Genomic DNA, 27608 nt, shown 5'->3' on the forward strand with positions numbered 1-27608 from the left:
TGGGGCTTTCAAGGGCATTAAGCTCTGTTCTCATTCTAATATGGGGCTTAACTGAAGTAAGGTAAAGTTCAGCTCTTATTCACAGGGGCCTGAGATGGCTGTACTTGTGCTAACACTGAACTTAAGGTGGAATGGCCTTAATTTTCTCGGCCTCCACAATGAACACAAAAAAAGTCCTTAAACTCAAAGTGGGGCACCTGGCTGTCTCAGTCAGAAGAGAATGTGACTCTTGATCTCAGGGTTGTGAGTTCAAGCCTTCCATTGGGTGCAGAAATTACTAAAATAAATAAACTTTGAAAAATGAAAATTAAATAAATAAACTTAAATGAAAATTATGCAAAGAGAAAATGATTTGTATTAAAATTTTAAAAGTTATAATGGAAAACTGATTGGTCAATTGAATGTGGCAAGTAAAATAAAAGACATGATGTAGCTAACTGGATTTTGCCTTTGAAGATAATAAATTTTCATATCATTGATTGCTTTAAAGTAGAAGTTGTGTTGAGGTGCCTGGGGTGGCTCAGTCAGTTGAGTGATTGACTCTTGGTTCTGGCTCAGGTCATGATCTCAGGGGCTGAGATTGAGCCCTGCTTTGGGTTCTGCACCCCCACTTCCTCCTCCTCCTCTGTTTCTCCTTCTGCTCATGTGCTTTCTCTCTCTAAAATAAATAAACAAATAAAAAATTTAAAGTAGAAGTAGTGTTGGCTTTGGGATTCCTGTTAGGAAGCAGCAATGTCTAGTTGATAGAATTTTTTAGATAAATCAGAATTAGTGTCATGACTGGTGATTCATCAGAAAGTAACTCATGAAATGGGATTCAAGAGGAAGAAAAGAAAAGGCTTAAAGAACAAAATCTTAAAATTACCCATATTTAAAGTCCAGGAGGGGGGTAGGAAGAGGAGATGAAGAACCAGAATAGACTATGATTGGTAAAGCTAAAGAAAGAAACACTTCTGGAGTAAGTCATTAATAGAGTCAAATGTTCTGGGAAGATAAGAACTAAAGAGGACCTTAGAACTTTTTACAATATTTTTGTTTAATGTGGTAATAAAGTAGCATGTAATTTACTACATTGAGTAAGGAAGAGGCAGGGCTAGGTAAGGAGAGATAGGTAGGGGGGCCATGGAATCAGGGTCACAAAAATCCCAAAAATGTGGAGTTGAAAGGAAAGGAAACGAGAGATAAAGAAACAAACCAGACCATCTTGTCCTAGGTGTCAGAGGTTGGGTCTTGTCATAACAGCTACTTGTAACCAACAAAGAATTGCCAGATCCTAAAAAGGAATTAAGCCACTGAAGGTGTTATCACTAGTCCTTACTCAATGGTGATAGCAATAGACATGTTAAAAAGATTTAGTTTCCCTGGTTGACTTTCAATAAAATACCAACCCTACAAGCCCCCAGTGGCAACCCTCTCACTCTTGAGAGCTTTTTCTGTATACTTACTTAATAAACTTCTATTGCTTTACTCACTCTCCTTTGTCCTCAAGATTCATTCTTCGACTCTGTGAGACAAGAGCTCTCCCACTTCAACATCATACCTTTTTGATAATAGCATGTCTTCAGAATTGGCTTTCTTTATAATGCTATAGTTTTTACTTGTACATTTGAAACATTATTCTGGAAAAAACAAACATTAATCTGTATTAGCTTGCTAAGGCTGCCATAACAAAGTACCACATACATGGTGTCTTTACTATCTCAATTCTGGAGGTTAGAAGTCTGAAATCAAAATTAGCAGGGTTGGTTCCTTCTGAGGACTGTGAAGAAGATTCTGCTCTGTGTCTCTCCCATAGCTTCTGGTGGTTTGCTGGCAATCTTTGGCTTTTCCCAATTGACATCTTTATTTCCACATGGCATAGACCTCTGTGCTTGTCTCTGTGTCAGAATTATCCCTTTTGATACACCAGTCATGGTGGCTTAGAGCCCACACTGATGACCTCATCTTAAGTGACCTCTGTACAATGACCCAATTTCCAAATACAGTCACATTCTGAGGTACTTGGAGTTAGGACATCAACATTTTTTTTTTAATTTCAATCTATAAAAGGCCCTTACAATCTCAGAGACTATGTATTAAATCAGAACTCTTCAAAAAAATAAGTTAACAACATATGTAATTTTTCAATATCTATAGCCACATTTTAAAAATGTTTTAAAAACAGGAAAAACTACTTTTCTAAGTTACCCAGGGCTTTCTGATATTGAACTTCATGGATGAGGGTGGGAGGCTGGCTTTTTATCTAGTTGTTTAGTAGTAGCTGGCATATAGCTGACAATTCGTTTATTCAAGATGGCTCTCTTTGAAATGGTTGCCTTGGCAATCGAAAGCTTAATGTCAGACACAACACAATGGTCTATTATATGCAAAATTTTATTATGAGAATGTGTAATCAAAAATTACTGAGACTTCTTTTCCTGCTTAAGCCTTTGATATCAGGCAATTGATAACACATCTTGATCCAAACTAACCATATATAAAGTCCTCAGTAACAACATCTTGCTAGTGACTACCTTATTGGATAGAACAGCTCTGGAACATGAGTTCTTAACTTTTTTATTTTGTTTTGTTCTGTTTTCCCATGAATTCCTTCTTAGTCTTAAAAAATGGTATCATAGCTTAGTAAATTTATTTATATTTTAAACACTTATCACAGAACTTGACAAATCATTTGAGAAGTATTTAAAACTGGATGAAGAGGAGTAAATGTGAGATGACCATCTTTGAGAGCCATTCATTATTCAGCCTACAGTGTGGGGAATCCAGAGTGGGTGGAGGCTGGATGTGCAGGCAGAGAAAGAATTCTTCCAAGGCAGAACAAAGGAGAGAGAAGTTTATTGAGTACACTAGAAGGGAGTAGCAGACAGGAGAGCAAAGGAGACACCTCCTGCAATGAGGCTGTGTGTGGCGGGGGTGGTCATAGAGGCTGTAGGGAGGGAATATGGGGACATATTGGGGTTTTTTTGGTAATATGAGGAACTGTGCTTGCTTGTAAGTAGCCTACTGGTCAGTTCCGGCCTATGGCTTAATGAGCCTGTTTGCCTCAGCTTAGTGGTCTCTGTGGACCCTTCTGCCTTGTTCAACTTCCCATTGTTCAATCCTATTGCCTAAAAGCAGCCTCTACATACAACATTTACCTATTTGAGACTTTATTTGCTGCAAAGTATGTATAATTTTTTTTAATATTTGTAAAATATAAACATCAATAAGTATTTATTTGTTAATTTATTAAATGTTCATGAGATACAGATTATATGTAAATTTTTTTCAGTTTCCACAATTTTATTTTTTTCAAAATGTGCCTGTAAAATATATACACAAAAAGGATTAGGTAAATTGATAGTGGGGTGATACGAAGGAAAAATCACACATTCTTGGAATTGTACATGTGAGAGAGTTCTATTCCTTTATATTAGCATTTAGAGTTAATTTGTGTTTATGATAGCAGAAGGTTTAATAGTATTTTAATTAAAACTATGTGGATCATAAATTTTAATCATTAATTTAATACCAAAAGGCATGTGAGTAGCATAGAAATCATCTTTCTGTGTTTTATTTTTGTTTTTTTTTTTTGTTTTTTTTTGTCCGATTGCCATCTCAAGGTAAGGAAAAAAATGTATCACTTTATTTTTCCGACAAAGCCCTGTTTAATTCTTGCCACCCTCTTTTCACCTATCCAGTAAGCACAGACTTTTCAGAGCTAGTAGAATAAAGCACAATGGCAAAGTGTTGTCAACAAACACCGTGGCTGACATTAAGTATTTTATAACTCAGCAGGAGATAATGGTTAATGAAATTGATAAGATGGAAACACTTCAAATAATTTTTCACAATTATAATTCCACCATGCACTCCTTCAGCACTGTTTAATACATCAGCATAATCAAACTTGCCCAATAACATTTATTAAAAGAGCAGACTTGTTCTTATTAATATAAACACTGTACCTGGGATTTAAATGCTATTTCATTATTGAAAATTATATTTTTTCAAGTTTGCCAGTAAGAGGGAAAAAAGTCTTTTATAATAATATAACAAAATCTAATGATAATAATAAATAGTTTTTAATATCATAATACTATGAGTAAATGACTGGAATCATTATCTCTCCCTCTCCCTCTGCCCCTCATCCCTTCTCTCCGTCTCTTTGTCCCTCAAATAAATAAATGAATCTTTAAAATAAATAAATATATGATTTCTCTTAAATCTACCAATAATAAAGAAATACTTTCAGAATATAAATTACAAATAACAGGAAATCTGACTATATCATTCCTTATAGGTTGTGTTTTTGTTTTAAGATTTTATTTATTCATGAGAGACACAAAGAGAAAGAGGCAGAGACACAAGCAGAGGGAGAAGCAGGCTCCAGGCAGGGAGCCCAATGTGGGACTCGATCCTGGGACCCCAGGATCATGCCCTGAGCCAAAAGGCAGACGCTCAACTGCTGAGCCACCCAAGCGTCCCCATTCATTATAGTTTTGATTTATGACTTATGTTCTATCTAGCTACAATTTACCTAAAACATACCTAGGAAGTGCTATTTGAATAGTATCTATTACTAATCAATAGGCTATTTTGGCAAAATCATAACTGTGCTTATTGATAGCACAATAATGTAGCAATATTTTATCAGACTACTACTAAAGAAATTATCCTATTAATAATTTTACTTTTTAAAAAGTACAAACTGATATTATTAAACAAAATTTTATCAAATTCTCTAAAAGAAAATGTCTTTTGCTTTTATGTCAGAAAGAATCATTTGAAAGGCAAGATAGTGGTTAGGGACTTATTTAGGTTTGAATCCTGATTCCACTTATGTGACCTTGGACAGATCAGTTTTCTCACAGAAATTGAGAATAATAATAGTCCCTACATCATAGTATTATTGTGAGAAATAAATGAATTTATAAATGTGTAATACTTGGAAGATTTCAAGTGATCAGTAAATGTTAGCTGCCATCATGTCTCCAGTATTAAAAGACAATGATAGTAATTTTGACAAATCACTATAATTGTGTAAAGAAAATGGAAAAGAAAATCAGAAATTTGCTGGTCATATTTTAAGATGCATTGAATTGTATAATTTCAAAATTTATCCCAGGGCACAGAACATGCCTACTATGTTATAAAAGCCCAAGACATACAATAATTATTTCTATTGTTAGTGGTACCAGTAAGTGATTGAAACTATGATAATTCTGATCCAAAACTGATAAGGACAGTGCAAAAATGAAATTGTACAGGTCAATTTGCCTATGAAGCTGAATTAAATTTTTAATTAAACTATTAGCTAGGGGATCCCTGGGTGGCTCAGCGGTTTAGCGCCTGCCATTGGCCCAGGGCGCGATCCTGGAGTCCCGGGATCGAGTCCCACGTCAGGCTCCTGGCATGGAGCCTGCTTCTCCCTCCTCCTGTGTCTCTGCCTCTCTCTCTCTCTCCCTCCCTCTCTCTCTCTCTCCCTCTCTCCTTGTCTATCATAGATAAATAAATAAATAAATAAATAAATAAATAAATAAATAAATCTTTAAAAAAATAAACTATTAGCTAAATGTTTCCAGTGTTGTATTAATATAATAAATCATTACCAAAAAAGGTTTATCCCAGGAATAAATGTATAGTTTATCATCAGAAAAGTCTATCCCTGTAAAATGCTGCACAAATAAAATATAACAGAAAATCATACTGTATAAAGCATTTGATACATTCAACAACTATTTATTGTTAAAGGTATTAAGAAAAGAGAAAAAAACAACTCTCTCAATCTCATAAAGGTTAGCTATGAAAAACTTATGAAATATACATGAAGGAAAAGATTTGAAGCATTTGACTTATAATTAAGAACAAAATTAAGATTTATACTATTTAGGGATAACATTCAAAATATTTTAAAACTAGTCCAGAATCAATACCAAACACTTTAGATCTGATATAGTCAAGTCCCACTGGAGTTAACAGCTGATTTCCATTTTTGCTACAAATTTGTTACAAATATTAGATTTAAGGACAGAGGCAATGCAATAAGACAGAAAATGCAGAGTATGGCATTTTACATAGAAAACCTAATATAATCCACAAATTGTTAGAAATACTGAGTTTAGGGGTGCCTAGGTGTCTCAGTCGGTTAATGGTCTCTTGGTTTTGGCTCAGGTCACAATCTCGAGAGAGTTGTGAGATCAAGTCCCACATTGGGCTCTGCTCAGCATGGAGTCTGCTTCAGATTCTCTCTCTCCCTCTCCCTCTGCCCCTCCCATTCGTGGTTTTTCTCTCTAAAAAATAAATAAATCTTTAAAAAAAAGAAATACTGAGTTTAGCAAAGTAGTTAAGTATTTAATCAACGGTAGAAATTAGCACCGATACTCTATTTATGTTTAATAAAACTATAAATTAAGCATTTTCCTAAAAATAAATAAAATTATTATGAAACATTTAAAAATATAGAGTCATAGATAAGATTTAACATTGTAAAGATATCAATTATCATTGAATTGGACTATAAATTTCTATTCTATCATAATCTCAGCAGGATTTTGTGTAGACACATACAAAATTATTCTAAAATATATAAGAAAGAACAAAGTTGCATATGGAACTTCTTTAAAAGAAAATAACAAAGGAGAGACTTTCCTCTTAAAGTATTAAGACTTTCCTCTTAAAGTATTAAGACACATTACAAATACATCATAAATAAAACTGATGGCACTAACATATTTACAGACAAGTACAGCAATGGAATAAACTAGAGAAAGAAACCATTTATATCATGGGAACTTATAAATGATACCCAGACCAATCAGTTAGGGAAGAATGAATTGCTCATTGGGGATGGGAATAATATATTAAATTATAAAATTATCTCACAAAAATAAATATAAGTGTGAAAACAAATTTATAGGACATTGAGATATAAATTTAAAAATATCTATTTAGGATAATATGGGAAAGATGTTCTTATTTAAAAGGCAAAAATATGCAACAATAAACAAAAAATGTGATTTTGACCACATGGACATTAATAGTTTATTTTCTTTAATGGAAACCACAGTAAACACAGATTTGGAGAAGATAGGTGCAACAAAGCACAGTAACATAAGACTAAGTCATTTTTAAATCTATGCAAATTAACATAATTTGACAGGCAACTCACAAAAGAAATAATTAAAATGGCTAATAAACATATAAGTGATATCTGAGCTCATTCCTAACTAGAGGAATACATATTAATACAATAATTAGAAATGACTTTTTTATCCACCAGAAAGACAAGAATGCAATTTTAATAACATAAATTGGTAGTGAGACTGGAGAAAATGATGCCTTCGTGCATTAGTGCTAGGAACATGAATTTGCCCAGCCATTCTGGACAGCATTTAGGAAATGTTTTAAATGATTCAACAATTTCAGTTCGGGTGTATATACCTTAAAGAAACTTTTGCAAAGCTACAGAAATACAAATACCAGAGAATACATTACAGCTTAAATGTCCTTCAATTAAAAAATCGATAAGTAAAAGTTGATTATAAGTAAATGGTGGAATAAAATAAAGTAGTCAATAAGAATTATCTAAATCTGTGTGTGTCATCAAGAACAGAACTCAAAAATAAAATATTCAGTGAAGAACAATAAGAAAGAAGCACACAAAGCTACATAGCAAATATCATGCATGTAAAATTTTCAAAATGGCTACATTTGAGGTGAAGTTGTGTGAGAAGTTTAGTGCAGAATAGAATAAGACATAATTAAATAAAGGAAAATGGAAAGAAAAAATCTATGTATGTTATACATTGAAAATTTAGATTATTGCCACTGTCTATGACTGACTGTTAATAAGAAAAAACAAGCTAGATATCCCATATTCTTACTCAATTAACTCTTGTCCAGAAACCAAGTTGAACTTTTTTTTTCCAAGTCGAACTTTTATTTAGAGATTCTTATAAAGAGTATTAATCTAACAAACAAGTTAAAGCATGATTTAATTCTAATGACCAAAACTTATATCTAGGCATTATTATCGAAAACTTATAAATATTTTAAAGGGCTATAAAGAAAGGAATTCTCTAATAGTTTGCTGATGGTTTAATTTTCCATTTAACTTCCTAGGTATAAAACACACAGGAATAATCTATCCTTAGTTGAGATTTTCAGCTAATCCATTTGTCTGTAGCATGAATTTTTATTCTTGTGGAAATTTTATTTTATTATAAAACAAGTAATAATTAGGAAAGAGAAGATAAAGAGAAATATAGTTAACAAGAAAACTTGCCATATACTGCAAGAATTCAAATTTGATAAATAATATCACATCAGCATATGGGGACTTAATTACTATGTATGTGCTATAAAATTTTCATGGATTTAGTATCTTTAATATAAATCTATCTTGCATTAAAAATAAATGCATATTTTCTATCCTTTCTTGCCACTTACCCATATTTTTTTAAGAATGTTTTATTACCCACAGAAAAATATTTTCCATTACAACTAATTAAAATATATGCTTTGGTTCTATGAGAAGATAGATATGCATGCCATAGTTCTGGAAACAAATTTATATAATTTTACATAGAATCACAGCTTTTTCTGAAACTCATAAAGCCACTGATCTCAAAGTAAAGAATAAAATATGCCATTTTCAAGGGATGAAAATATGAAAGAGGTAATACTCCCTAGACCATGGGAAGCTGTAGTGGGTGGTTTAGGCAGCTGATGATTTTCAAGAGAACAAAGAGGATATGAAAAGTTTTTCTAGAAAGCTGGACCTGAGTCATGAAGTACCATGATCACTAGGTTTAGAAATTAATTCTACTCATCTTAGGAAGACAAAATTCGAGCCACATGTAAAGGTACCCCTTTAATCAGTAGCTGAAGGCATACTGAACATGACCAGTGGTAGCAGCTGAAGTGGTTAAAATCTGAGGCCAGAGTTCAGTAATAAATGAAAACACTTGAGATTTAACGATGAAAGTTTTATGAGATAGCAAAACCTGAAACCTGACCACCATTTGAATCTGCTCACCTATATTTTAAGTTTTTTTTTTGTTTGTTTGTTTGTTTGTTTAATGTGCTTAATTAAGTGTATATATCTGGTACATTTTAAACTTTCGGTAGAAATTTTTTTGAATATATGCTAATAAAACATACTAACAAAACATTGATGATATACTTAGATGAGCATTTACTTTAATGTACGTAAACAACTAAGAAGGAAGAAAATGAATTAGTGTTGAAATTTCTATCTTGAGTGTTTGAAAACTTTAACATATTTTATAACTATTTATGAAATGGAGAAACATTAAAAAATAAAATTACCCCTCCTTTAAGGGAGTGTATTTCACAGCACAGACGGTGCCCATTCATGGATGGCACTCCATAGATCTCTCTGCTGGATCTATGTCAAGTCAACAATAATTATTATTCTAAAACAAACTCAGAGAGCATCAAGCCTGGCTCAGGCAGATTGCACTTCAGCCAAAAACAGGGGTAACTGCCATCTCTGTCATTCTTCTGGCTTTCAGAAATATGAGGAAAAGAGTAGGAAGAGCTGTTTACAAACTCTCAAATATGCCCCTGTGGATGAGGACTCTGTAAATCATCCTTCCGACATATAAAGGCCAGAAAGCGAGTGCAGATGTATAAAAGGTGTAGCTACCATTCTGTAGCTCATTCTTAGTACATTTGAAAAAGTAAGATTGAAATTCAGAAAATCAATACCTATCACAATAGTTTGGTCAGTATCTTCATATAGGTTACCAGACCCTGACTCAATGAGTACAAGTAGTTCATTTTGAACATGATTAAGGGAAACTTCCATAGTGGGATAGGAAATGAGACAAGGATGGAAAAGGCATTCATTTCCTAGGGCTATTGTGACAAATTATCATGAGCCAGGTGACTTAAAACAACTGAAATTTATTATTTCACAGCTCTGGAAATCAGAAATATGAAATCAAGGTGTTATTACAGCCACACTCATTCTAAATCTCTATGATTTAATCCTCCTGCCTTGTCTTTTCCAGGTTTTGATGACCCCTAGCACTCCTTGGTTTGTGGCAGCATACCTTGTCTGTCACATGGCTTTCTTTCCTCTATGCGTCTGCCTTTTTCTAACTATGGTAAAACACCGTCATTGAATCTAGGGCCCACTCTACTTCAGTACAATCTTATCTCAAGATTCTTAATTAATTATATATGCAAAGACCCAATTTCCAAGTAAGGTCACATTCTGAGTTCCCAGGTGGCCATAAAATTCATGGCCAAAATTCAGGAGGGGACACTATTCAAAAGGCAGCCAATTACCCTATTAGGTAACTAGACTTCAATCCAATGGTAAATTCTGGAAATCGGTGGAGATTGGAAGTCCCAGACATCCATAGGGAATTAACACCAATTTTTTGTCAGTAATTGGATGAAGCTGTTGGGGGTGAGAGGAAGGAGGTGGCTGAGGACAAGAGAAAGCAGGAGGTCCTGCTCTTCATATATGAGGCAGAATGGGTTCTATCTTTCAAAGAAATTCCAGAGAAAAGAGATGAAAATGTTACCAGTTGGAAGTCCTCTGGTGAGGACTACAGTGTTAAAACCTGAAGCAATATGGATAGAGCACCAACAACTTTTGCTACGGATAGTTAATAACAGAAGTATCAATTACATCGCATCAGAAATTTTATTCTAGGGATCCCTGGGTGGCGCAGCGGTTTAGCGCCTGCCTTTGGCCCAGGGCGCGATCCTGGAGATCCGGGATCGAATCCCACATCGGGCTCCCGGTGCATGGAGCCTGCTTCTCCCTCTGCCTGTGTCTCTGCCTCTCTCTCTCTCTCTCTGTGACTATCATAAATAAAAATAAAAATTAAAAAAAAAAAAAAAAGAAATTTTATTCTATCGGTAAATTTCAGTAAATGAGTCAACAATCAGTGCACAAATAATCTGTATGGAAATACCATATAATAGAAAAATTCATTTCCATCTTTTAAATTAACTTTAAAAGGAGCCATACATAAGAATGGGCAATAAAAGAAGTGAAATTTGGGGTTACCAATATCCTTGGTTTTGAACATTAGAACATTGGGGTATATATGAAATAAATTAATGATTGACATGTTGATTTGGAAGTGCTTCCCTGACATATTCCTTCACCTATACATGAATTATTACATGATGGTGCCACTTTTACTAAGGAGAATAGGCCATATCTAGCAAAGGTACGGAGGCAGAAAAAGGATCAGAACTCCTAACCTACAGTGATTTTCTTCTTATGTACAAATCCAGACATTGAAGCAGTTATTTGTTTTGTTCTTTTTAAACAATAGACAAAGATCCTATGATCTGAAAGAAGAAACTAACCAGGGAGACCGAGTTATAACTAAAGAGACCCTTTGTTCATAGGTGACCTGTAGTAGATGTTGCTTGGTGCCAATAGAAATTCTTATATAATATATAGTATAGTACAACATTCAGATGTTTTATGATTTACCATATTTTGTTTATTTTTACATATACATGGTTACCAATTACAAAATTCTAATTATCACCTTTCAATTGGGGAAAACAATTGGTGTTCTTTGCCTGCCATTACGCCATTTTCTAGAAAAAGTGCCTTGAATTCTGAATTTCCTTTAGGAAATATTACCAACAGTTTTGCAGTGGCTTAACCATCATCTGCTCAGAAGTCCTAGTCACAAAGCAAAAAATCTTGTGAGGAAGGAAAATTAGTCATCTGCACAGCTGTGACTGATTCAAGGGAAGAAACTTAACAGATTTGCCAGTCAGTGTGTGCAAATCCATCTACTCACATGTAGTAACTGGCATAGGGATTGTATGTCATCCCTATATGTCAAGGCTGGTTGACATGTAGCCTTGTTAATCCAAAGGCAAGTTGATTCAAACACAGTGAATCATAGCATAAGTTTTAAGTGATCAGAAAACTACCCCTTTTGGTAGTTGTGATGATTAATTTTTTGTAGCAACTTGACAGGCCACAGTGCACCCAGACATTTGGTCTAGGATTTTGTGTGTGTCTGTGAGAATGTTTCTAGATGACATTAACATTGAATCAGTGAACTGAGTAAAATAGATTGATCATCCTCTCTAATATGAGTAAATTTCATCCAGTCAATTGAGGGCCTGAATAGAATTTAAAAATCTTACCCTCTCAAGGATAGGATGGAACTCTTCTTGTCTGGCTGCCTTGAGCTGAGGCATTGGTTCTTTCACGCTTGCAGACCGAAACCGAAACACCAAGCTGTCTGCAGCTTGCCAGCATTTGGACTGCAACTGGAGAATAGGCTTTTCTGGGTCTCTAACTTGCCGACTGCACATCTTGAGACTTGTCTGCTTTCATAATTATGCAAGCAAATTCCTTATATCTCTATCTACCTATATCTACAACTACATTTACATTTGAATCTACATCTATATTTAGATTGGTTCAGCCATAAATTTCCCCTGACTTGATGTCTCCTCTTTAAGTTTCATCTAACAACTCCCATGCTCCTTGGCTTTACACCCTACTGTCCTTACTGTATTTAGGAGGGATTGCAGTTCTATACTGGGGTCTCTTGCCCCTGGCCCAATTTTATTCAGGAATAAAATTTGCCTTTATCATTTTAACTTTTGTCTGGCTCTAGTTTTGTTTGCATCTCTCTCTCTCTCTCTCTCTCTCTCTCTTTCTCTTTCTTTTTCTCTCTCTCTTGCTTATTGGTTCTGTTTTTCTAGAGAACCCTAAGAGATTATGATACTGAGAAATGGAGTACTAGCACACCTAAAAATCTGGAGGTCGATTTGGAACTGGGTGATGAGTAGTGCCTGGAAATGTTTGGAAGTATGTGCTTTAAAAAGCCATGATTGCCGTGAAGAAACGATTGCTATAAATGTGAACTTTAAAGGCTACTCTGCTGAGGTCTCAGATGGACATGAAAAGCAGGTTGTTGGAAACTGAAGAAAGGTGAACCTTATTATAAAAGTGGCAAAGAACTCGGCTGAATTATATTCTAGTGTTTTGTGCAAGATAAAACTTGGGAGACCTGAAACTGGATATTTGGTTAAGGATATTTCTAAGCAAAATATTGAAGATGCAATCTGCATCCTCCTAGCTGCTTACAGTAAAAAGTGAAAGGAGAGGGGCACCTGGGTGACTCAGCGGTTGAGCGTCTGCCTTTGGCTCAGGTCATGATCTTGAGCTCCTGGGATCGAGTTCCGCATCAGGCTCCTCACAGGAAGCCTGCTTCTCCCTCTGCCTGTCTCTGCCACACTCTCTCTGTGTCTCTCATGAATAAATAAAATCTTGGAGGGAAAAAAAAAGTGAAAGGAGAAACATGAATTGAAGAAGGAATTGTTAAGCAAAATGGAACCAGAACTTGGTGATTCGGAAAATTCTCAGCTTACTTATCTTGCACAAAATGAGAGCTTATTCTGAAGAGAATGCTAAGGGTGTTGCCAAACAGCCATTTGAGAAGGAAATTCGTATGGGTATGAAGGACAAATTTAATCAGCCCTCATGCAGCAAGTGCCAGGAATAGAAATAGGATTATATGAGTGGAAACACTGCCAAATGGAAGTAAAGGAAGAAAAAGAAAATAAGATGGAATGAAAGAAGGCTACTAGCACATGTTATCCTTTAAGAAAAGGCAAGAATGACCCCTGGGGCAATTTAGGGATCATGAGGGCTGCCACCCTTACCAAAGGCAAGAGGGCCCCTGGTTTCAGAGGGCAAGGCCCTTACAGAGAGCTGAGGGGTGACTATTCTGCAGAACCCTGGGGTGATACTGTCATTGTAGTGACCCCAGAGGACAGAACACTGAGCCAAAAATGGGTATTCTTGAACCTTAAGATCTAGTGGAATTTTTCTTGCTATGTTTGGGACTTGTTTGGATCCTGTCACCCCTTCCTTTTTTTTTTTTTTTTTTTTCCTATTTCTTCCTTTGGAATCAGAAGGCCAATCTGCTGCCAGTTCACCATTGTATTTTAGAAGCACATCACTTGTCTAGTCTCAGCCAGAGAAGAATTTTGCTTCAGGATGACTCATATCTCAAGTCATGTCGGGTTTAAAAGATATTTAGATAAGACTCTGGACTTTAGACTTTATAGGTGATACTGGAATTTGTTAAGAGTCTGAGGCTATCAGGTTGGAATTAATGTATGTGCATGTGAGAAGGACATGAATTCGGGGAGCCCAGAGGCTGAATGTCTGTGTCCTCTCAAAATTTGTATGCTGAATCCCTAACCCCCAATGTGACTATATTTGGAGATAGAGTTTTGAGGAAGTGATAAGGGTTAATTGAGGTCATAAGGTTAATACTGGCACCCATCTGATAGGACTGGTCCTCTTACAAGACACCAGAGCTCTCTCTTCCCACTGTGTGAGATAATAGAAAGAAGGCAACAGTGTGCAAGCCAGGAAGAGCTCTCACCAGAAACTAACCATGCTGGCGTCTAGACCTTAGATTTCCGATCTCCGGAACTGTGAGAAGATAAATGCCTCTTGTTTAAGCCTGCTAGTCCATGCTATTTTGTTATGGCCTACTGAGCAGACTGAGATAATAGACTTCATGCCATTGTTTATAAGTCTATCAATAAAACCAACATGAAGAAAAATATAGTTAAAATACTAGAACCAAATCTGTTTGAAAGTATATGAGCCTCTGAATCACATCAAGCCTGAGGTCAAATTATTCCTTGACTATTCAAATATATAACCTCTATAATTTTTTTTCTTTTTATGCTAGAGTTTTCTAGAACTTGGAAACAAGAGATAACTGACAGATTAAAATTAACATTCTTCGAAAATGTGACTCTGCCTGTACTCTCTGTATTTCCAAAGAACAAGCTGTTCTAAAGAACAATATGCAATAGATCTCTTTACTTAATGTCCCAGGTGGTTACCTTAAATTGAACTTTTTCTGTAGTGATCCTATTATCTTCAAGAAGCTAAAAGAAAAAGATTTAAATATGTGATGAGTAACTATTATTGTTATCTTGTTAGTTTGGGAGGCTAGACCAAAAATACCACACACCTGTAGAGTTAAATAACAAACATCATTTCTAATAATTCTGGAAGCTGGTAAGTCTAAGATCAGGGTACCAACAGAACAGTGCATGATGCAAGCCTTCTTCCTGGTTTTCAGATGGCTATCTTCTTGGATATCGTCACACAGCTGAGATAGAGATCATCTCTCTGGTGTCTCTTCTTATAAGGTCACTGTCCTATTCAGGAGGGCTCCTCATTCAGAATCTGATTACCCCTCAAAGTCTCCACTCCAAATACAATCATATAAGAAGTTGAGGTTTTAATGTATGAATTTTGGAGGGACACAAACATCTGTTCATAACAATTGTATGCAAATACTAGTTTTAAAAGGCAAAGCTTTTAAAGCATTAGCATGTTTCTTCTGGAAAGTTATTATATATTTCAATCTTGGTATATCTATCTCTATCTCTGTGTATTCAGGTATAGAATCATCATTCTATTTTTTCTATATCATTTTTTATAAAATAGAATATATATTTCTAAGGTACAAGTAAACCATTAGAATTCAAATCCCAGAGTCCCCTTGAGAAAAATATGTAAATCAGAATGTTTTCAGTGCTATTTTTCTTTGCTAATTTGTTTTTCCTAGATATTGCTCAGGATAGTTTCCTGGGTCATTTTGTTTTGCTCTTTTGAATATCACCTATTTCCTATTATCTTATGAAACTAATTGCATATGGAGCTATTCCTCACATGGTTACATATATTATAAATAAAAATGAGTTACTTTTCCTGGAAAGCCTCTAAGATGTGAAAGATCAAAAAAAAATTTTTTTAAGATTCTATTTATTTGTGTGTGTGAGAGAGAGAGGCAGAGACACAGGCAGAGGGAGAAGCAGGCTACAGGCAAGAAGCCCAGTGTGGGACTCCATCCCCTCACCCAGGATCAGGCCCTGAGCCAAAGGCAGACACTCAACCACTGAGCCACCCAGGCATCCCGACAGATGAAACTTCTAAGGCAAGTCTTCAGGACTATTGGCATTCTTTCATGGAGGTGTTTGTATATGTCTATAGAACTACATTTTACTGAGAGAAAGGTTCATAAATTTCATCAGATCCTATTGGAGGCCCATGATTCAAATCAAGTTAAAACTCTCTGCCCCAATAGTGAAATGGTAATCTGACATGTTACTGGGAGAAAGACACACTTCCTACTCCAAATATCACACTAAAATATTTATGTCTGTCCTATTAAGGATGAGCACTCTTTCTATTTTCTCTTTGGTGGCTATTTTCTCTTTACAGAAAGACCATGAGCAAGGTAAAAAATAATGGATTTTACCAAATTCAAATTTTTAACAAATATGTCAGCCATTAGAGAGTTAACTTCTTGAAGCAACTGAAATGTGGCTTAAAGAGTCCCAAAGGAATTTAAATTAATTCCCTCTGTAAGCAGCTGTCAAGGTTTTAGCAAAATGCTCATATGACCTCCCCTTAGACTGCATCTGTTTCTTTAGAAATGTCCTGGGAGCATTTCTTTAAATATTGAGAAGCAGGATTATCCTATTATATGCACCTACTTTTGAATTTATTTTAAATATGTTCAGGGCAAAAGTCAGTGTAAATAGATCATGTGAGGTCATCCACCTAACTCTGACTCCGACTAAATTACAGAAATTCTTCCTTGAACAATTTCATTAAACAATGTTATTACATTTTTTAAAGTAAAATTAGAAAAAAATGGGACCCAACCTCCCTTTCTACCCCGAGAGTCTACAAATCTGATATATCAGCAAGTTTCTGGGACTCTATTACCTATAGAGAAGAAACTTATTAAATCCTACAAATACTAGGATCATTGGTCCCAACAAATCTGGTCATGTTGTTGTTCTTTTAAAAATGCTAATAAACAGGGGTGCCTGAGTGGCTCAGTCATTTAAGCTCTGACTCTTGATCTCAGCTCAGGTCTTGATCTCAAGGTTGTGAGTTTAAACTCTGTGTTGGGCTCATGACCAGCATGGAGCCTACTTTTAAAAAAAAATGGTGAAAATATACAGTGGCTACTTCAAACTTGCCTTGGTGCTTCCGAAATATTAGCTCTCCTTCTTATTAATTTTTCAACTAGATTAATTAATTAGTGAGAGATAAAAAGAGAAAGAGACTGAGGTAAGTAGAGTACACATATGCATTAGCTTGCTAGGGCTGTCATAACATAACAAAATATCACAAACTGGGTGGCAAAAACAACAAAAATTTATATTCTTTGAATTCTGGAGGCCAGAAATCCAAGATCAAGATTTTGGCCAGTTGATTTCTTCTGAGGTCTCTCTCCTTGGTTTGTAGATAACTGTTATCATGCTGTGTTCTCATCTGTCTTTCCTCTGTGCCCACACATTCCTGGATCTTTGTGTGTTCAAATTTCCTCTTATGAAGACATCAGTCAAACTGGATTTGGGCTCATTATAACTTACCCACTTCTTTAAAGACTGTAATTCCAAACCCAGCCACATTTTAAGGTACTGGAGGTTAGGGTTTCAATATATGAACTTGGAGGGAACACTATTCAGCCCGTTAGAGTGTATACATTATTATACAGATTAAGATGCTTTTGAGAGTCAAAGAGAGAACTATTGACAATTACACAGTAGCAATATTAATTAAACAGAACTTTCCTAGGCAGATAGTCTGGTCATCTTTGCATTTAGAGACCCTTATGAAATGTTTTTACAAATCAAAACTCCATTTATTCAATGAACCCCTTATTATCTCCATTGAAACTTAGGAAATTTCTTGGTCTAAAGAGCCTTCCAGTAGTGAAGAATCTACTTTGTCAGAGAGGCCAAGAATCCCAGAGTTTCTGCATTTTCTTTCATTTCAGGATGAAAGTAGGAAGCATATCTGTTCTCACAGACTGACTCTAAGGCATTTCTTGTTCTTTTTATTATATACTGAAGTGTCCAGTTTCTTACTTCATCATTGGTCCTCCTCGAAGTTGCAAGAAGTCTCATTACAGCCATGTTTGCAAAGTGCTACTTTGTGTTTTCTACAAAGCTATGTTCTATCAAATGTTTGAAGGAAAAATGTCCCCTATAGACACGTTATTTTTTAAATTGAAAGAGGTACAGATGAGGTCTGGAATATATAACCTTCCAGATTTTAACAAGATAGAAGCATTCTTGTATCATGTATTATATAACACTACCAATACAATCTGAGGAGTTCTTCATAAAAAAACAAAACCAAAAAAAAAAACAAAAAAGAACATTAACATTTATGAAGCAAAATCTACTCTCACTTTAGACAAAAAGAATAAAAATTATCCATACACACACAGACATATACGCACACAAATATATCCATATAGCATATACGCTCAGTTAGGTCAAGTTTTGCTACCAAAACAGTTTGACACACATACATTCAGACTATGTATTGCTTGATTGGTACTGTGAACTCTTATAAGTTTCTCTCCTTGGTGAATGCCCCACATTAAATAGGACTTAATTTCTCAAATTTAATTGTGTTTTCCCCTCCTTTTCCTTTGTTCACAAGCTCTCTAAGATGTCCACCCTAGATATCTATGCTTCTTTCTTTTTCATGTATTCACTTATAAATCCACTTTATTCTGTCTACTTTTATTTCTTGATTCCTATGGAACAAGCAGGGCATGAATATCATGTGGGTGAAGATCAGGAATCTTGGGGTTGGGGAAACTTAAATTCAAAATATCAAGGATTTTATTTTTTAATTCATGTTATTATTGGTTAAAGGCCTTAATTAGATTGAACAGTCTATGCGATTATGTGTGTCTCTTAGAATTCTGTGTCCCTATCATCTGTTACAATGACTGGCAAGCAATAGGAAGAAAAAAACTTATAAAAGGAAAAAGCAAGTCTTTATAAGGAAACTTATAAAAAACCTACAAAAGCTTATAAGTGGAAAAACTTATTTTAAAAAACTTCTAAAAAATGATACCAGATAGAATTAAGTGATAAAATCATGGAGGAGTAAAATATCTCCAAAGTTTTAAAACTTTCAGCTTAATAGAAAAGTAAAGAAGAATGAAATGTCAAAGCAAGAATGAAAAACTGCATTCAAATAGATTATGTTAGAGATTAAAACAAAATATTTTTAAAAATGTCTATTCATTTCCCAGGGTTGCCAAAATAAATTATCACAATTTTGGTGACTTAAAACAACAGAAATTTATTTTTTCGCACTCTGGAGTCCAGAAGTCCTAAATCAAGTTGTTTGTGAGTTTGTGGTACAGAGGCTTTGGGGGAAAATCTAACTTTGCCTTTCTTAGCTTCTGGTGGTCCCAGGCATTCCTTGGCTCATGGCTTCATATCTTCAGTGTCTTCCTGCATCATCCCATGGTCTTCTTTTTCATGTGTGTCTCTTATGAAGAAACTTGTCCTTGGATTTAGGGTCTACTTTGATAATCCAAGATGTATGCCATCTCCAGATCCTTAACTACATCAACAAAACCTCTTTTTCCAAAAGTTTATGCTAATAGGTTCCGGGTTTTGAATATAGATATATCGTTTGGAGTGTTCATCATTAAGTTCACTACAATTTTCCAATCAGGATTTGGATCTACAATTCAGAAGACAGTTCAGAGCTTGGGCTATCAATTTTGGAGTTATAAATTTATTCTTCTTCAAGTACTAAAATGCACAAGAAATAAATCATAACACTTATTTCTGAAATAGAACTAAACAAAGTGCTCAGCTAAGACAAGCAGCAGGGGTAGGTGTACAGATGTAGTCAATGTATTTAGTCTATGTTTTACTGGATGGGATTACTTTCCATACACTATTATAAATGTTATATACCTAAGCCAATATTTTGATGAATTGGGTCTCTTAAGTACTCATTTGGGAACACAAAGTCCAGAGATATTTAGGAATGTATCACTAGTAGATTTGAAAAACTCCTTTAGCAACCAAACTGAGTAATAAAATCATAATGTATCCCATTGCAGCAGAGGATATAGTGGAAAAAACCATGAATTTTGAGGCAAACAAGCTTGGGTTTGAATCTAGGCTGCAATATTTATCATCTCTCACACCCTTTTTTTCCTTTTTTAAAAAAAATATTTTATTTAAATTCAATTTGCCAACATCTAATGCACCCAGTGCATCTCTCATACCCTGACAAATTACTAAATACTGTGAGTTCCCCTCCTTTCAAATTGTAGTATCCATATCTCATGAGATTGCTATAAATTATAAATGGTTAGGATATGTTGGCATACATTATTTCATCTTATACATATTCAGTATCAATAAGAGTGAGTTGTAACGGTTATATAAAAGAAGCACAAACACAATTAGCAGAACATGTAAGTGCATCCTAGAAGAGAAACATATATGGGATGTGATTAAGAATTTCTTAGCAAAATTGCAAAGGAAGTAAAATGGCTCTTCATTTGTCCTGATTCAAAAATTTCACTGTTCATCACATTCCCTCTGCTTCCAGGGCACCTCTAGACTGGTCTTATTAAACTAAATCTTGGCCAGTCATAGTAAATCCATCCTTAAGGTACAGTAGTACAATTTGCGAAAACCTTACCAAAGATGCTTTGTAAAGAGTAATTCTGAAACTAGAAAAATGTAATAAAAGAATTTTAGTTAGCTACCAATTGTGTATGTTCAAGGAAGATGATCTGTACATAAAACCTATAATATATTATACTATAATATGCTAACTTTTAGATATAATGTTAATTTCCATACAAACAAACTCCTTGGTCATCAACACAGGCTAATCTGATCAATTTCAGAAAAAAATGCACTTCTTAAAGAATATTTGGTAGCTCACCAAATCTCTGGGGGATACAGACTTAAGCACAGACCAATGTCTATGTCCAAGATCAATGTCCAAACCACATCAGTACCCTACACCTCAGTCACTACTAATCAATTTCCTTAGTGTGGATGCCATATGTCTCTCTTAATGCCTGGCCCCCTTACATTGTTGTCTCTGAAAGTTGTCTCCCCTAGCATTCCCAGAAGAAAATTTTCACACATCATCTGCTTCTTGCATTGGTCTTCCAATAAACAATCTAGTGTGGATTCATGATGGCCTAAGTCACATGATTATACCAGAACCACAAAGAAGATTGAGAGAGAACAGAAATGCATAAATATAATTAAATGTACTTAAAATAGGAGTTGTTCTAGGTTTGTCACCTCCAAATATAGGCAGATGTTTTGCTTAGTAAAAGCCTTAGAGGGTCCTAAATTATAGAAAAAATTATTTTCCTAACCTTAATATTAACTGAATAGGAAGTGGTAAATATTTTACTTTAAGGGAATAAAAAATAAAAATAAAACAAACAAGACAGTTTTATTACCCCCTAACAATTGTATCTATTTTTTAAGAATTCTTTTATAACAGACTGGAATTTTTCCAGATTTTATATCTGCCCTTACTAAACTTTTATGTTTTAAGCAATAAAAATAAAATGCATGTAGGGGTATATTTTGCTCTTGTGTTACCATGTAAATTATCATCTGCCAATAGTGGTCTTCTCAATAAACAAATTCATCTGAATAATCAGTGGTCAGATGCTAGGAAAAACTGTTTATATCACCTAATGATTTCACCATATCTCATAGTCACCTATTATAATTCTGATTATTTACTATTCAGCAGAAGAGTTGTAATCTATGGAGATTACAACAAACAGCTTCAGGGCTTCTGATAAGAGCACTTAAATGGATTATCCATTATACATTAGCTTGAATAGGTTATCCAACAGAAATAATCAGAATCCTTCAGGGTAAATTCCTTCCAGATTAATCTAAACTGATTTTTTAAACTCATTTTTTTTTCCTGAACCCTGTTAGAATTTGATTTTTATCATGTTCCATTCCCAATAAAATATGTAATAATTGACAATGTCCCACATCAGAATTAAAACACATGCTCCTGCAATATCCCTTGGAAGACTAAAAATTGACCATCAAATCCTCTAGCTGCGCAATTGTTGAACATGCATTTATTTTAAAAAATATATAGTCTAAAACAGCAAGAAACAGTTAATAGAGTGTACTAGTTGGGAAAATTCAAATAGCATAAGAAATGAATATTCAGTTTTATAGTTTAATGTGATAAATAAAATCATAAATACTCATGATAACAGTTTTCAAAAGTTTTGATAATAAATTATATGTCTCTCTACACAAATAATTAAATTTAAAAATATGCACATAGTTTGGTGCAAGTTTTATTCTTTGGACATTTTCCAGGCACAGTTTTCCATTTGTACTAATAATCTGCCTGACATTAAAATACACTTTGAGCAGCAAATTTTTACAAGCCATTGGTAATTAAACAGGAATCATTCCTTGTGATATGGGACTTCGAATGTGTTTAAGATGCAAGGGAAAGCCTTTAATTAACTCCTTATAAATTTATGATGTGACAAGATATTGTCTGTTTCTTTTTCACAGGAGACCTCCCAGAGCCATGAGCGGCCCAGCTCGAGCTATTAGTTACCTTTCAATGGCAGCAGAGCTACTGGAGAGTTAAATGGAACCTGCACTATCATGCTGCACATAAAAACAACTGCATAAAATATTAATCATTGCAGCTCCTCATGTGAAATGTTACAAAAGAGAAAGTCAAAGAGTAAGGGAGGAAAAAATCACCACGGGGTGCCATACATTAGCATCAACAAACCATTGGTAATGGCTAAAGCAAAATGTGGCAGCCCCAGTCCCACATGCTAATAATTTTCAAACTTTTGTCATGGTTAAATAATGACCTAGCCACAGTGGGATGCCCTAATATAAAAGGAAGGAGCTCTGTCCTAATAGGAAAAGGAAAACAGCCATAGTGCCAATATGACAATTGAGACTATTCATCAAAAACAAACCAAAATGTGAAACTGAGTCTGATGTGTTCCTAAAGCTGGTTTTGAATGATAGTACTCTTCTTGGAATATCCTAATGATGTTAGCTCTTATTTTAAACCAACTCATCTCATTTATTCCATATACCAAGTCAAAAAGGTTGGTAGTATCATCCCCAATTTTCAAAGTAAACATGCCACAGGTTTCTAGGTGGGAATCCTGAGATTCAAGTTCTGGTATGTGTATAACTCTAACCCATAAGCTGTTAGGCGGTTGAGGGAAGAATTAGCTATACCTTATTTTTTTTCTTCAAGGAGGTTAAATACCATTTTGTCCTTATGAAGATTATGTTTGCTTTAAATGTCATAGTCTATAACAAATATTATTTTTTAAATTTTATTTAAATTCATTTAACTAACATAAAATGTATTATTGGTTTCAGAGGCAGAGGTCACTGATTCATCAGTCTTACATAATACACTGTACTTATCACATGCCCTCCTTAATGTCCATCACCCAGTTACTCCATCTGCCCACACCCCTTCCCCTCCAGTGACCCTCAGTTTGTAACAAATGTTATTATAAAGGGTCCAGAAACACTCCTGTAGGAATGAGCAAAGTACATCTAATCACTATTATATACTAACAATGTTTTTTGTAAAAAAAAAATGAAAGAATTAAGTCTTATAACAAAATTAAATATCGCTGAAAAGAAAATTTGTTAGCATCAAATTTATCTATTACAACTATATATGTAATGTATACATTTCAAATAGATATTACATTATGTATTTTTAGGTTCTGAAGTATTTAAGCATAAAAATCCTTGTAATGTGAGACAACAATGACTAAAAAAAAAAACGAGGGAGGATCTTTAAGTCATTAATCAGTTTACAAATATATCCTGACTTCTGGTGAAGTTGCAAAATTGAGAGAAGAGTAAATAGAATGGTAAATAAAAAGAGTATTCCATATACAAAGGTATCTTCCTAGGCACATTAATGAAAACAAAAGTGATTTGAAATTGGAAAGTTAAGAGGGGTGGGGAGGTAAAGAAATATTCTTCAGGGTGTTTAAGAATCAGGTTAATGACTGACCGCCGAGGAGCGTGCTTTAGCAAGACACGATGGAATAAGAAAGAAGAGTTAACTTCAGCTCACAAAACTATCAAACCCAAAGCTCCTTTACTGGAGCTGAAGCATCTTCTCTTCTGAGAATACAGGACGGCTAGATTGTTGACTCAATCTACTTAGATACTAAAAAAAAAAAAAAAAAAAAAAAAAAAAAGATCTTCAACTAAAAGCTTTCCTTTATTTAAGTTAAAGGTTATGTTTGTGTTGTGACCAAGATTGCGAATCCAAGAAACCACCAAGGAGCCGACACCGATGCAAACACACCAGGGTTTATTTACAAGTTTGAGCTTGGGTCCAAGTATACCCCACACAGCGGAGCAGGGACTTGGACCCCGAGATGGGCTTTAGCTTAGTTTTTTATAGGCTGGTCTAGGGGATTTTCAGAAGGGGTGGAGGAAATTCTCAAGTTCTGTTTACATTTTGATATGGGGTTTTCAAGGGCATTGAGCTCTGTTCTCATTCTAATAGGGGCTTCCTGCCCTTGGCTTGGGCTCTTCTTACTCTAATATGGGGCTTTCTAGGACATTAAGCTGTTTTCTTTGTAACTGAAGTAATGTAAATTTCAGCTCTTATTCTCAGGGGCCTGGGATGGCTGGACTTGTGCTAACCCTAAACTTGAGGTGGGATGGCCTTAATTTTTCTCGGCCTCCACATTTCCCCCTCTCAGAGGAACCTAAGGAAGGACCCAATCATGGGTCCAGGTTGGTCTCAGAGTGAGCCAGTGGGAATGATTAAATCATGATTCAAACCAACCTTGTGCTGTTCTCGCTCCCGTTGACGTCTAGCCAAACCTTTTCTGACTTTTGCCATAGATTCCCGGACTATTCCTGAGTGGTCAGTAAAGAAGCAACACTCCTCATCTGGGGCAACACATAACCCCCCCCACCCCTTGCTTGCAAAAGCCTCTCTACAGTTAAGATGCTCCCATCTTTTTAACCCTTAAACTACTTTTTTTTTTTTTTAATTTTTATTTATTTATGATAGTCACACAGAGAGAGAGAGAGGCAGAGACAAAGGCAGAGGGAGAAGCAGGCTCCATGCACCGGGAGCCCGACGTGGGATTCGATCCCGGGTCTCCAGGATCGTGCCCTGGGCCAAAGGCAGGCGCTAAACCTCTGCGGCACTCAGGGATCCCTAACCCTTAAACTACTTTAAAAGCAAGGCTGAATTGGGTGCACATTTTTAAATGGCTAACAGGGAAGCAATATTAATGGGGTAAGTGAGAACGGCACAGTCTTAGCTTTAGGGGATTGTCCTTGTCTGGTTGGCCTTTCCATTCTGGAACAAAGTCCTTGAGAACAGGGTGTGGGTCAGCTGGCCGGACGTGGGTGTAGTGGACCCAGGGAGTAATCTCGTCGACCTTGAGACCCCTGGGAGTGGTCAGGATGACGATGTAGGGTCCCTTCCAGCGAGGTTGAAGTGTCTGGTGTTGGTATCTCTGCACATACACCCAGTCACCTGGCCGGTATCGATGGGGGCCTGGGGGTGGCCCAGTCTCATAGAGGGCCCTCAGCTTAGGCCACACCTGCTCATGGGTTTGTTTTAACGTTTGGAAGGAGAAAAGGAGTTGGTGATCATCAAATTCAGCAAGCACCTCGAGTTTTAAATTGGGGATAATAGGTGGAGGAAGACTGAACATCCTCTCATAGGGAGTCAGTCCCATCTTATATGGGGAGTTCCTCACCCTATATAGGGCAAAGGGGAGGAGAGTCACCCAGTCCCCACCAGTCTCCAGGGCTAAATTAGTTAAGGTCTCCTTTAATGTTCTGCTCATCCTCTCTACCTGTCCTGAGCTCTGGGGCCTATGTGCACAATGTCATTTCCAATCTGCCCCAAGTACTAGGGCCACTCCCCGTGTTACCTTAGAGATGAATCCTGGGCTGTTGTCTGACCCAGTCTTAATAGGAAAACCATCCCTCGGTGAGATGTCTTCCAGCAGTTTCTTGGTCATGGTCTGTGCTGTTTCATGTTTGGTGGGAAATGCCTCTGTCCATCTGCGGAGGCCAAGAAAAAGCAAGTCCATTCCACTTTAAGTTCAGCGTTAGCACAAATACAAGCATCCCAGGCCCCTGGGAAGAAGAGCTGAAATTTACATTACTTCAGTTACAGGAAGAAAACAGCTTCCAGCTTAACGCCCTAGAAAGCCCCATATTAGAATGAGAACAGAGCTCAATGCCCTTGAAAGCCCCATATCAGAATGTAAACAGAACTTGAAAAATTCCTCCACCCCTTCTGGAGGTCCCCGAGACCAGCCTATAAAAAACCCAGCTGTAACCCACCTCGGGGTCCAAGTCCCTGCTCCACTGTGTGGGGTATACTTGGACCCAAGCTCGAGCTTGTAAATAAACCCTCGTGTGCTTGCATCTGTGTGGGCTCCTTGGTGGTTTCTCGGATTTGCGATCTTGGGCACAACACATCCCGGCGGACAGTTTGTGGCTGTGGGATACTTTAGACGGTTTCCTTCTGTGCATCCGTCAACCATATTTGTCCATCCTTTAATTTGTACCCAAGGTAGCTCACCTCTGCTCTGCAGATCTGGGCTTTTTTCTATCTGAGGCCCAATATCCTAGAGCCGCTAGCTACGGTTTGGAGCAAGTCCCTGGTGCTTCGCAGGCATGTGTTGTGCCCTGGTCCTCTGCCGCCAGCAGGATATCAAATGAGGGTGCTCGGAACAGAACTCACCCAAGTCTTCATGTAAGGCCTCATCGAAGATGGTCGGTGAATTTTTGAATCCTTGTGGTAGTCGAGTCCAGGTGAGCTGGCCATTGATGCCTTTCTCAGGGTCCGTCCATTCAAAGGTGAAGAGGTCTTGGCTCTTGGGTGCTAAAGGCAGGCTGAAAAAGGCATCTTTTAAATAGAGGAGGGTGTATGGGTTTGGGACCGTAGGGTGCATATCCTCTACTCACCAGTTGACTTCCCTTAAGTCCTGGACTGGCCTGTAATCGTTAGAATGCGGTTTCTGAACCGGCAGCAAGGGAGTGTTCCATGCCGACTAGCAAGGCCTCAATTTGCCCAAGTCCAGTAGTCACTGTATGTGGGGTGTGATTCCCCTACACGCTATAAGAGGCATGAGGTATTGGCAGACCCTGACAGGGTCGGCCCCCGGCTTTAGTTCTATGTATATGGTCGGTCGGTGCTGGGCCAGCACAATTCCTCCAGTTTCTGCCCACGCTTAGGGAAATTCCCGCAGCCAACGGTCAATGTCAGTCATTGGGGCTGAGGGCATTTGGTGGAGACAATATCCATCTTCTAAACTCAGGAGAAGTACCTGAATAGGGTGCCTCTCCTTGTTTAGGACTTTTGCCCCTTCGGGGTGGAAACAAATTTGTGCCCCCATCTTGGTGAGCAAATCCCGACCTAACAACGGGTAGGGACACTCAGTGATGACCATGAAGGAATGGGATACTGGGCCCATGCCGAGATCCACAGTTCTTCGGGTAGTCCATGAAGAACACCACTGTTTGGTGCCCGTGGCCCCTTGCACCCATGAAGTCTTGTTTGCCAAGTTCCCTTGGGGTTGTAATAAAACCGAATGTTGCGCCCCAGTGTCCACTAGGAATTCAACAGGTTGCCCCTCCACTCTGAGTTACCCTGGACTTGGGGAGGGGTGCTGAACCCCGACTCCCCTAGTCGTCCAGGTCCTCCATCTCCA

Source organism: Canis aureus, chromosome 30 (genome assembly GCF_053574225.1).
Source record: "Canis aureus isolate CA01 chromosome 30, VMU_Caureus_v.1.0, whole genome shotgun sequence".
In the NCBI taxonomy this organism is placed as follows: domain Eukaryota; kingdom Metazoa; phylum Chordata; class Mammalia; order Carnivora; family Canidae; genus Canis; species Canis aureus.